Source organism: Tachypleus tridentatus, chromosome 9 (assembly GCF_004210375.1).
Source record: "Tachypleus tridentatus isolate NWPU-2018 chromosome 9, ASM421037v1, whole genome shotgun sequence".
Classification (NCBI taxonomy): Eukaryota; Metazoa; Arthropoda; class Merostomata; order Xiphosura; family Limulidae; genus Tachypleus; species Tachypleus tridentatus.
The window spans coordinates 146,008,769-146,021,229 of NC_134833.1; the positions used below are offsets into that span (position 1 = coordinate 146,008,769).

General features: G+C 37.1%; 1 protein-coding gene across 1 annotated transcript in view; it reads left to right on the forward strand.

Moving 5' to 3' along the window:
- LOC143226608 (beta-1,4-glucuronyltransferase 1-like) overlaps window positions 1-11,559 on the forward strand; it is a 57,123-nt gene extending 45,564 nt beyond the window's left edge. Inside the window, exon 5 of the mRNA XM_076457804.1 lies at window positions 5,558-11,559. The gene's annotated coding sequence lies outside the window, so the exon portion shown is untranslated. The remainder of the gene's footprint in view (window positions 1-5,557) is intronic.
- Window positions 11,560-12,461: the final 902 nt, after the last annotated feature.

Genomic DNA, 12,461 nt, shown 5'->3' on the forward strand with positions numbered 1-12,461 from the left:
TTTCCTCGGGTCGTGCAATCACTGTTTGTTCTTTCTACCTGTCTCCTGGAGAAGCCTGTGGTCAGTCAGACGTTGATGTCCTCATTGAGAAGTTACTGTCTTTTTTTCAATCCTGGAGGATTTTAATGGGCATAATTCCTTCTGGATTGGTGCTGATATTGATGGGAGGAGATCATTCCAAAGAGCGTATGCTTTCGAATCACAACCTCTCTCTCTTCAGTATTGGTTTTATACTTATTTTTATGCACCTAGTCGGTGTTTTTACTGCTGTTGATTTCTCTATCTGTTTCCCTTCACTTTTCTTAGCGGGTTGACAGTAACCCACAGGACAGTGATCATTTTACTATCATTTTAAGAGAGACTTGCCGTGGACGATAATACTCAACCCGAGTGTTTCGATGGAAGTTGGGCCAAACCCATTGGTCCTCTTTCACTGCTTTCTCAAAACGTGATCCTTCCATCGTCTGTAAGCCATGAATAGAGGACTGCATGGCAGTGCTGACTGATTGTATTGTCCAAGCAGTAGCTCAGTGTTCTCCTAAGTCCTCAATACGTTTTCCACAGTCTCTTTGTCCATGATGGAACCCTGTCTGCCGCATGGCACTGAAAGCTCAAAAATAGGCCTAAAATAGCTTTAATAGATATACCACCCTTTTAAACCACTTTGCTTTTCAGAGGGCCCATGCACATGCTCGACAGGTCAGACGTCAAAGCCAGAAGGAATCTTGGTTTAAATATGCAACTAGTATCTTCTCTAACACCAGTTCCAAGGTCATATGGGACAAGATTCGGAAGGTCAGTAGAAATATACTTCTACACCTTTCTATATTACTCTCTGATGGCCAGTAAGTTGCTGATGCTCAGAGTATCACTAGTATTTTTGGAGAAAGCAGTTCTCGTACATATAGTACTTCTGCTTCGTTCTCCACCTTCTTAGCCATTAAGACTTAGGCAGAGCAATCACCTCTTACCTCTCGGGCTGATTGTCTCTATGGCTATAATCGCCCCTTTATGCTGATGGAACTCCAGCTTGCTCTTTATCAGTGTGGCAGGACATCAGTCGGACCTGATGTTATTCAATGCGAGACGCTGCGCTATCTCTCTCCTTCCTCTCTTGCTACTCTTCTGGTTTTTAACAGGATCTGGCAAGAGAATGCTTTTCCTGATGCTTGGCGCTGGGCTATTATCCTCCATTTTTCAAAGCCTGGGAAAGATCTCAGGATTCCTTTAAACTACTGTCCAATTGCTTTGACGAGGTGTCTCTGTAAGATCTTGGAGAGGATGGTTAATGTTTGGTTTCTCGAATCAAACAACTTCCTCTCGCCCACCTGGTGTGGGTTTCAACATCAACGCTCCATCGTGGACTAGTTGATTCGACTTTAAACGTCAATCAGGGAAGCCTTTCTCAAGTAACATCTTGGTTCTGTTTTGATTCTTTTTACCATGAGAAAGCTTTTGATACTACGCGAAACTATGGCATTTAGAAAGAACTCCACTCGTGTAGGTTACATGGTCATTTACCCATCTTATCAAAATCTTTTTAAAGGACTGGCGATTCCAAATTCGTGTGGGTTAACAACTTTCCCTTTCTTTCCCACAAGAACTTGGAGTTTCTCAGGATTGTGTCTTGAGTGTCACATTTAATGCCATTACTGGACAACTTTCTCTAACTTGGGTGAGAACCATGTCCTCTCTTCCACCACTTTGGGAGCGGATCAATGTTCTTTGCTAAAGATCTATTGTACTCAGCTATGGGTCTCTGATCTCGTATCAGTCATCGAGCATGATGTTTATTGAGTGGCAGTAAATGGTTTTACATTTTTTCTCTCTAAAACTCTCTGCATGCACTTTTGCCACCAATGGGGTATCCATTCGAATCCCGAACCCCATCTTGGTGAAGTTGTGCTTTCTCTGGTCCCGGAGACAAAGTTGTTGGGGTTTATATTTGACCATAAGCAAACTATCATTTCACACATCTAGCAGCTACACATCAAATGTACAAGTGCGCTGAACGTCCTCCATGTCCTCTCTTCCACCACTTTGGGAGAGGATCAATGTTCTTTGCTAAAGATCTATTGTGCTAAGCTATGGGTCTCTGATCTATAGCTCTGTCAGGACCTCGGTCTTGAAGAAATTAGACCTCGTTCACCGTCAAGGGCTTGGACTCTGCACAGGGGATTTTTGCACTCATCCAGTCCAGAGCTTGTACACAGAGTTCCATGAACCTCGTATTCACCTTCGCTGTTTGCAGCTGTCTTTACTGTATACTTTAAACCTTCGATCCTCACCACAGCATCCCACCTGAGGTTGTGTTTTCCTTCCTCAATGGGCCGCAGTTTTTCAAAATAGATGGTCAGCGATTGTTCCTTTTCGCCTTCATATCTGGGTGCGGTTGGCGGAATTGGGATTGTCCTTGGATGACACGGCTTCTCCACAGATCAGCCCATTCCATAATGGCTTACTACCATCCCTGTATGTGATCTTTCTTTAAGTCATCTGAGAAAAGTGGATATTCCCTATTGGAAGTACCGTCTTTCGAACCATCTTTTCATTCCTATTAAGACAGATGGTTCGAAATCAGATGGCTCTGTGGACTCTGCCATTGTTTGTTGTAGTTCGGTGGTTGCGCACAGAATCCCCTCTTCAGTTTCTGTATTCACTGCTGAACTGTATGCCATTTCTCTTACCCTGGATTACATAGAAGGTAAGCAGTATTGGAATTGCACTATTTATACCAACTCGCGTAGTTCTCTATTGGTTCTGGAATTGCTTCACATTAGTTCTCACCCAATTCTCGTCGATATTCAAAACCAACTGGCCCATTTCTCTTCATCATCTACTGTTATCCAGTTTTTCTAGATGCCAGGCGACGTCGTAGTTAAGTCTGTCTGCTCTGGTGCTATCATGGCCGTCTTGCTTCCCTGAGGATTGGAAGGAGGAAGTTATCTTACCTAAACTACACACTGGTCAAGTATAAAGTCATTGTTTTATTTTTTCTCGGACTGGTGCACCAGTATGTGGTCTGTGTGATACTCGAGTCAAAATAATAGTCCACATTTTACTGTTGTGCCGTCGTTACGATTGTGAGCGACGGCACCATTTTACACATTTTTACCATGGGTCCACTCTTGACGTTGGACAGTATCCACCTTACAAATGTTTTTAATTTTGTAACCACCATTGTCCTTTTAAATTCTATTTAAGTTTTTATCCGACGTTGTGCAGCTGTTTTTGTTGTAACTTCACTTCCACTTCCACTTTATAACACTTTCACTCTCTTTGGTTTGGTTTGTTTTGGATTTTGCGCAAAGTTAATCTAGGGGTATCTGCGCTAGCCGTCCCTAATTTAGCAGTGTAACAATAGAGGGAAGGAAGCTAGTCATCACCACCCACAGCCAACTCTTGGGTTAATCTTTTACCAACGAATAGTGGGATTGACCGTCACATTACACCGACCCCACGGCTGAAAGGGCGAGCATGTTTGGTGTGACGGGGATTCGAACCCGCGACCCTTAGATTACGGGTCGAGTATAATAACCACCTGGTGCTGCCGGGCCACTTTCACTGTTATTTTGCTATTTTTCATCGGTTTCTTGGTGTAGATAACTAGTTGCTTTGCGCAATATAACACCAAGTAACAAGAACTACAATAACAGGCTTGTTTCTCCGATACAGAAACCATGACAGTTGTATTATATTATATAAATGACATTGGTATTGGGTTTCATACATAAGTTTTTACACAATATATACTTTCATTTCGTATTTGGATGAACCTTGTGTTTACTGCAACGTTATGTTTTTTCCTAAGTTTTTCCAGGTGTTAAATATTTTGTCGTTGATATCTGGAATGTACCGTATGCAGCAGTGTGATATTGTTTTGATATCTGGAATGTACCGTATGCAGCAGTGTGATATTGTTTTGATATCTGGAATGTACCGTATGCAGCAGTGTGATATTGTTTTGATATCTGGAATGAACCGTATGTAGCGGTGTGATATTGTTTTGATATCTGGAATGTACCGTATGCAGCAGTGTTATATTGTTTTGATATCTGGAATGTACCGTATGGAGCGGTGTGATATTGTTTTGATATCTGGAACGTACCGTATGCAGCGGTGTGATATTGTTTTGATATCTGGAACGTACCGTATGCAGCAGTGTGATATTGTTTTGATATCTGGAATGTACCGTATGCAGCAGTGTGATATTGTTGTGTTGACTGTTCGATTGTGAGTTGGCTGTCTGTTGTGTTGTTGGCTGTGATATCTGTTAAAAATTCATTCGGTCAATTATGTTGAAACATTAATGTTGATGTAGTGTTGTATTAATTAATTGAATACATCGCTAAGGTTGTTGGGTGAACATAGTTTTGTGACTGTATTTGTGAGGTTTTCTAGTAAGTTGAGTTTAGTTTTGTTTCATGTAGCGAGTTCCAGTATGAGTGATTTATTTCAGTTTATTTTAAACTGTGTATCTGTTCTTTTTATATTGAGGTTCAGAACTGTTAGTGGTTGATGTAAGTCTGCCATCTGCGTGTAGGTTTTGAGGTAGTAAGTTCTAAGCTAGTTGTTATGTTACAGATTTCTGTGCTGGGATGTTCAGTGAAGAGAGAGAATAAACTGATAGTGACCATAAACGACTTATGGTTCACTTGATATCGTACGGTTCTCGGGTTGGAAAAAAAGACTGTTGTAGTTAAATGATTTATTAGTCGAAGTGAAGGATTTTAGTGGACAATCAAGTTTTTATGGCTTGAGAGTTTCATATAGTTGTAGTGTATGACAGTTGGTCTTACGTAAGTACAAGTAATGGTTTTCTGAAATTCCGTTTGTTTTTCACAGTTGTAATGACATTTTTAGTTGTTTCTTTTTGCGTGTTTTCATCTTCTAATACAAGAACTTAAGACCATATTAAATCATCGCTAAGAAACATTTCTATAGCTCTATTATTTCCTTTAACACGTTAACTATCATATATAATAAATATATACAACGCCCCCTGTAATCGTATGCCTATTATTACTGTCGTCCACACGACACATGATCAGTAAGCCACTTTTTCAAAAGCAATTTAAACCTGACGATGATCTAAACGTTGTTATGTGTTTTATCTTTAAGTAAGTTTCCAAGACCAATACCAACCGTCTCTACTATGTTTGTATTCCATGTAGACTTCTTGTCGTCATGAATCAGCTTTTAAAATATATATTATCATCACATCTATTTTGAGACAATCCAAGGTTTGACAGCTATATTTTTGTCAAGTGGTATCTACAAATTGATAATAAACTCGGATAACCTTTTATCACTGAATAACGGACTTTACTAAGTAAAGCTAAGAGTTCTTTATAACATTAGCATTACGATAGGTAGTGTATTTCAGTTACAATATTAATTACGTTATAACTGTCTTATACTCATGACATTAATTACCTTATTAGTGTATTGCACTTCAGTTATGATATTAGTTACCATATCAGCCATGTTATTGTTGTGTTACATAGAGTTTAAAACATGTTATTTTGTTAAACAAATTAACTTGTTTCTATTCCAGGTGTGGACTATACGTACGAAGAAATGTTTAAGTGTTATTTAGCTTAATGTAATTATTTATGTATACCTCAAACATCTAGTTACAAATATAATCACCATAGCAACTGTTTACATGGTAACCAAAAAGGCTGATCGTTAGAGGAACAGTTGTCAGTCTGTGACGAATATTGTACAACACGTGTTAGTGAAGATCTTGAGTGTAGTTTTAGAGAGATACCAGTAAGAGACTAAACATTATAACCCATCATCTCTGTATCTAGATGTGATATGGTATTGGTGATGTCACAAAACGCGGTAAACCCATCATCTCTGTATCTAGATGCGATATGGTGTTGGTGATGTCACAAAATACAGTAAACCCATCATCTCTGTATCTCTATTGAATTTTATTCTTTCACATAACACTCCAGCGTTGAACACAATGACGTATCGACTGCCACCAACAATTTTTAACGGAATAACGAATACACTCACGTCTTCTCTTTTTCGTACTCACATCTCCCACCTGTAAGGTATTATTCGTTTAGTAAGGACAGCCACATCAAGGTATCAAAGAAAACAAGCTTCTAAACTCCCTTACCTTCTTAAAGAGTAAATACATTTGTGATCAGGTAAGTCAAGTTATTCTGATAAATCTACAGCACTGTTTCTACAGTTATAACTTTGATGTTTTGGTGTATTGATGTCATTTGTTCTGTTAACTAGATGCTAATAACTCCTTCATGGCTTTTAGAATAAATTATGGATAATTTACATAAAAATATAATTCTTCCTTAGATATTCACTGAAAACAAAGATTTCTGCTTCTAATAAATGTTTTTTTTCTTCAAAAATAATCCACGTTATACAGATTGTTCCACAAGTCCAGCCCGTCAAATGTTATTCTCATATGGAGTAGTACAATAAAATAATGAGCTGATAGTGGCGTGGACTTAATGTTATGGTTTTACCCTATGGCATTGTCATTTAAGGTCCGTTTCACAGTGATGTCCTTCTAAACCTTTATTAATGTACAGAAACAAGGTCGACGATACAGATATAGTTAATAAAAAAAAGTTTTAAATCAACAACTGCTAAACAGGTACGTGTGGATGAGAGAAACATCATTTTAAAATGGTAAACAATCCGTATTTTAGCAATGTACAAAATGAGTTAAATGTCATTATGTTGGCTTCATTGTCGGTATTGTTTTCTGGTGTTGGTCTGTCTGCACGGGTAAATGAGTCTGTAGTACGCAGTCGCTGACACACATTTTATATTTTATGACGTGAAGAATGAGGTTCATATCGTAACCGTTCAATATTTAATTTGGAAGAAGCACTAGTATTTTGTTGACACATTCCTTACAGTAAGACCATGTTAAGTTGTTCTTGAAGTGAATACTGTTTTATTATCATTATGAAGCACCAGTACCATAGTGTCTGTGTTTGGTCTTCTGCAGGAGTATTGATGTTAATACTTTTTAGCCTTTTGGATCTTTTAAGAGTGAAATGACCTTTGGCACAATTCTAACCTTGCAACTCAACTTTATAACAACTTTTACAATGGTTGGTTGTCAGTCTACAACGTAACTGAGGAGAGTTGAAAGCCTATGATTAACCTTGTTTGAATAATCTTGAAATAGAAGGGTGTGGGACCTTCACTGGTATCAATTAAAACATGGAAAGAGTACATAAGGCGTGTTTTGGTCCACTCAAGTTAAAATAACAGTTAAGGTCTGATTTCAGATCCGTCTCTCCAAGATACCACATACTGTTAATTGGGAATTTAGGTTGTATATTGGTGCCACGACAGATGGGTAAACTCGGTGCCATGATCTGCGAACCATTCTGGAATATTATAATTCTGTGGATTGGACTATTATAATTTTTATTTGGAATGTTACCAACGTACCATGGAGAGCACTTGGTTACCTAGGATACTTATATAGTGTGTGTTTGTGTGTGACAGCCATCTTTATCCATATTTGCCACAAAAGAAACCACATCATAATGGAGTCGTGACCTTCTCTGAGTGGTTGTAAAATATATTCGAAGTTGTGGTCTTCATTGAGAATAATGGTTTGTTCGCACTACAAGTCATCTTGTAACCACCATCTTCTGTGACTGGTAGTATGATGCACAAATTATTTGTCATACTCTTCAAAGGAACCATTGACTAACATGGCATTTGTCTCTCATTTTAAGTTCTGTTAATCACACCACCATTGTTGACCCACATTGTGTTATTTAGATACGTACCCTGCCACAAAATCACTTTGTTGAGTCTTCCCCTACTGTCTTCTTTCTTATATATCCAAGTTTGTTCATTTTTATCCTTAAAATTACACTTTGTTCAGGCTTTGCTTACTACCTTCTTTTTGAAGCATTTGTTCAGGCTTCCCATACTGTCCTGGCCCGCCATGGGCAAGTGGTTAAGGCACTTGGCTCGTAATCCGAGGGTCGCGGGTTCGAATCCCCGTCGCACCAAATATGCTCGCCCTTTCATCCGTGGGGACGTTATAAAGTGACGGTTCATTCCACTATTCATTGGTAAAAAAGTATCCCAAGAGTTGGCGGTGGATGTTGATGATTAGCTGCCTTCCCTCTAGTCTTCCCGCTACTAAATTAGGGACGACTAGCGCAGATAGCCCTCGTGTAGCTTTGCGCGAAATTGAAACCAAACCAAACTAATACTGTCTTATGTTTAAATCCCAGCTTTCTCAGCCTTTCCTTACGTCATTCATAAAATTCTCGTTTGTTTAATTTTCCCTTATGATCTTCTCAAAACCTCAACTTGAGTAATCTTCCCATACTGGGTTTTTGTAAACGTCAGTTTATTCAGCTTTCCGCTGCTGTATTTTCTTTGTTTTTGCGTTTGCATTAAGTCCTGTATTTCTGCCTCGGTTTCAACTCTACACTTCTTTAATACACGTAGGACAGTTGGACGACCCAGACAATATGGCGTCCGCTGTTGTGTTTTGCTGATGTTGCCTTGGCGAATGATTTCGATCCGGAAATGACATACGAGACGATATAACTTGCTGCACAAGCAATTTTAATTATTTTCGTGACAAAAGTCTCTGTTTCCAGAATCACATATCTTTGTTAGTCTGAGAGGGCCTTATTTTTAACGATATTTACATGCACTGTGAAGCTAAGAAACCTTGTAGCATTACGCACAACCTAACTACACCGAGAACTAACTTCTTTCAATTTATATTAACCCTGTTAATAAAGATTTTTAATCATAACACCAGCAATAATTTGAGCTTCTATTAGCACCTCCAAAAAAGACCTAAAACTCTCCTTTTTGTAACTAAAACACCTTCTCGAGTGGAGATGGTGTGAATAAAGGCTTTAAAAGTTTCATTCGTGGAATGTTTGACCTTACTAACAGTTGTGCATATTTATCTACAAGTGTTTTAGTAGGTCCATAACTGACAATGTCATATCTCTTTTATATTTTACTTGCATCATAATTGAAATTATCTAATCACGTGAATCCTTGAGTTATTAGAGAAATATAGTCCAGTAAACAAATCTTGACAGACTTAAATATCTGTTACTTTTACATAAATAACCACGTGTTTCTGTAGTAAACAGATCTAGACAAACTTTAATATGTTACTTTATATAAATAACCATGTGTTTCTGTAGTAAACAGATCTAGACAAACATTAATATGTTACTTTATATAAATAACCACGTGTTTCTGTAGTAAACAGATCTAGACAAACTTTAATATGTTACTTTATATAAATAACCATGTGTTTCTGTAGTAAACAGATCTAGACAAACTTTAATATCTGTTACTTTATATAAATAACCATGTGTTTCTGTAGTAAACAGATCTAGACAAACTTTAATATGTTACTTTATATAAATAACCATGTGTTTCTGTAGTAAACAGATCTAGACAAACTTTAATATGTTACTTTATATAAATAACCATGTGTTTCTGTAGTAAACAGATCTAGACAAACTTTAATATCTGTTACTTTATATAAATAACCACGTGTTTCTGTAGTAAACAGATCTAGACAAATTTTAATATATGTTACTTTTACATAAATAACCACGTGTTTCTGTAGTAAACAGATCTAGTTAAATTTTAATATATGTTACTTTATCATAAATAATCAGGTGGTTCTTTTGTAAACAGATCTATACAAACTTTAATATATGTTACTTTATCATAAATAATCACGTAGTTTTGTAGTAAATAGGCCTTAATAGAGACAATTGTGTAGCTTTACGCTTAACCAAAAACAACAGATGGTTACACATTGTATAGCATATTTCAGGAGATGGTTACAAATGACAGAATACACGGAGATGAAAGTTACACATGGCAATACACAAAGATGAAGGTAACAGATAGCGGAATACACAAAGGTGAAAATTACACGTGACAAAATACATAAAGATGAAAGTTAGACATGGCAGAAAGCACAAAAAATGAAATTTGTCCATTTTAGGACACACAAAAGAGTTGATTCCCAAAATAGAATTACATTTGCCAAACTTTCTTTTTTTCTGTGTCGACAACAAAAGGAAATTATACTTTAATGGTTTTGTTTATTTCTGCAGACTACGTGTGATATTTCATAAATGTTCCATTATTAAGAAGTTGTAAGTGTATTACTCTAAAACACATGGTCCATATGATGTACGAGGGCTGTTCAAAAAATACGCGGACTGACGTCATAAAACAAAATGTACTTTATTTAGAAGTTACAGGTCTGGGACCCCTTCAAAGTACTCTCCTCCCCAACGCACACACTTATCCCAACAGTGTTTCCACTTGTTGAAATAGTCCTGGTACGCTTCTTTTGTAATGTCCTCCAGCTCCTTCGTCGCATTTGCCTTAATCTCGGGAATCGTCTCAAATCTTCTTCCTTTCAAGGGTCTTTTGAGTTTGGGGAACAAGAAAATATCTCAAGGAGCAAGGTCAGGTGAGTAGGGGTTGGGGGTGGGGAAGAACAGTGATCGAGTGTTTGGCCAAAAACTCACGAGTTCTGAGGCACAAATTTCGCAGCAACGCAGTGCATCTTCAATTTTTCGGTCAAAATCTCGTAACAACATCCAACTGATATACCACACTCTTCAGCAAGCTTCCTGACAGTCAGACGTCGATTTGCCCGCACCAGGGTGTTGACTTTGTCGACGTGTGGGTCGTCAGTTGACGTGGAAGGACGTCCAGGACGCTCATCATCTTCAATGGACTGTCGACCATCCTTAAAACGTTCATGCCACTTGAAACATGCCGTACGCTTCATAGCAACATCACCGTAAGCCGTGTTAAGCATAGCAAAAGTTTCAGTCGCCAAGTTTCCAAGTTTAACACAAAATTTCACAGCGAGTCGTTGCTCCTTCAGGTCATTCATCCTGAAATCCGCCAAACGAAAAAATCGCACTTCACTTAAAACCGCGTAGCTAATACACAAGTGAAGATATCTGCAATCGGGAAATGGCGTCATAATCAGCTGATCTGTGTGAATTTAGCGACACCAAGCGGATTCCCCTGGAACCAACTGGAGCCGCGCAATTCAAACAGTCCGCGTATTTTTTGAACAGATCTCGTATTACTGTAAACCATATAATTAACATTGTGTCCTGTCGCAAACCGTACTGGTTGTATGGTGTTTTACTGCAAACCATATAATAAGTATGGAATCATATTATAAATCACATTGTGACTGTGGAGTTTTACTATAAGTCATCTAACGAACATTGTATCACATTCTAAACCGTTTGTTACTGTGGTGCTTTACTGTAAACTATGTGATGAGAATTGTTTCCTTTCGTAAACTGTGTTGTGACTGTTGTGGTTTACTATAAGTTATACAGATAACATTGTACCATATTGCTAATATAAGGTGTTACTGTTAACTGCATTGTTATTATTGTGTTTTACTGTTAACTGTATTATTATTATTGTGTTTCACTGTAAACCATAAAATTATCTTTGTATCATATTGTAAAACATGTAAGTCAGTAAAGTATCTTATTGTAAACCATATTTACTGTATAGAGTTTTACTGTTAACCATATGAAGGAGTATAGTGGTCAAACTGTAAACCATATAAAACCCTATGGTGTTGAACTGTAAGTTGTACAAACCAATATAATTTTTACATTAAACCTTATAGCCAGAATGGTGCTTTACTCTGAATTTTAAAGTCATTTAGGTTTTTACTGTAAAACGTATTGTCATTTAATGTAAACTTTACAAGTAAGACATAATGATGCTTTGCAGTAAAATATATTGGCAGCATATGTTACACTCGAAAACGTAGTGTTAATATAAAGTTTTACTATAAACAAGTTTGTCTTTAGACAGTTGTAATATTGTTGTATTGTAAGGTTTATATTGTAAATGTATAAAATAAACTGCACTGTTATGATAATTTCTTCACAACAGAAACAATAATTATTAATACATTCTTTACTAAGTAACGAATTACATATATCACAATTAAAAACGAAATAAGTTAGCTAATTCTATATATTAGTTAAACTTGAGGTAAATAATGTCAAGTGCACAACAAAATCTTAAAAAAATATGGAAAAACATTACCATGAACAATCGTGGATATTTTTTCTTTATCCAAACTATGTTTACTGTTATAAAAACAAGTTTTATTTGTTATCTTATCTGAGTAACTTGATCTAGTCTACAGAGTTTATGGTTCTCTTCTTTATTTTACGTGCCTAAACTTGTAGCCTACAGACTTTATGGTTCTCTTCTTTATGTTACCTTCCTATAGTGTTGTAGCCTATAGAGTTTATGGTTCTCTTCTTTATCTTACGTACCTATACTCTTGTAGCCTACAGAGTTTATGGTTCTCTTCTTTATCTTACGTACCTATACTCTTGTAGCCAACAGATATTATGGTTCTCTTCTTTATCTTACGTACCTAT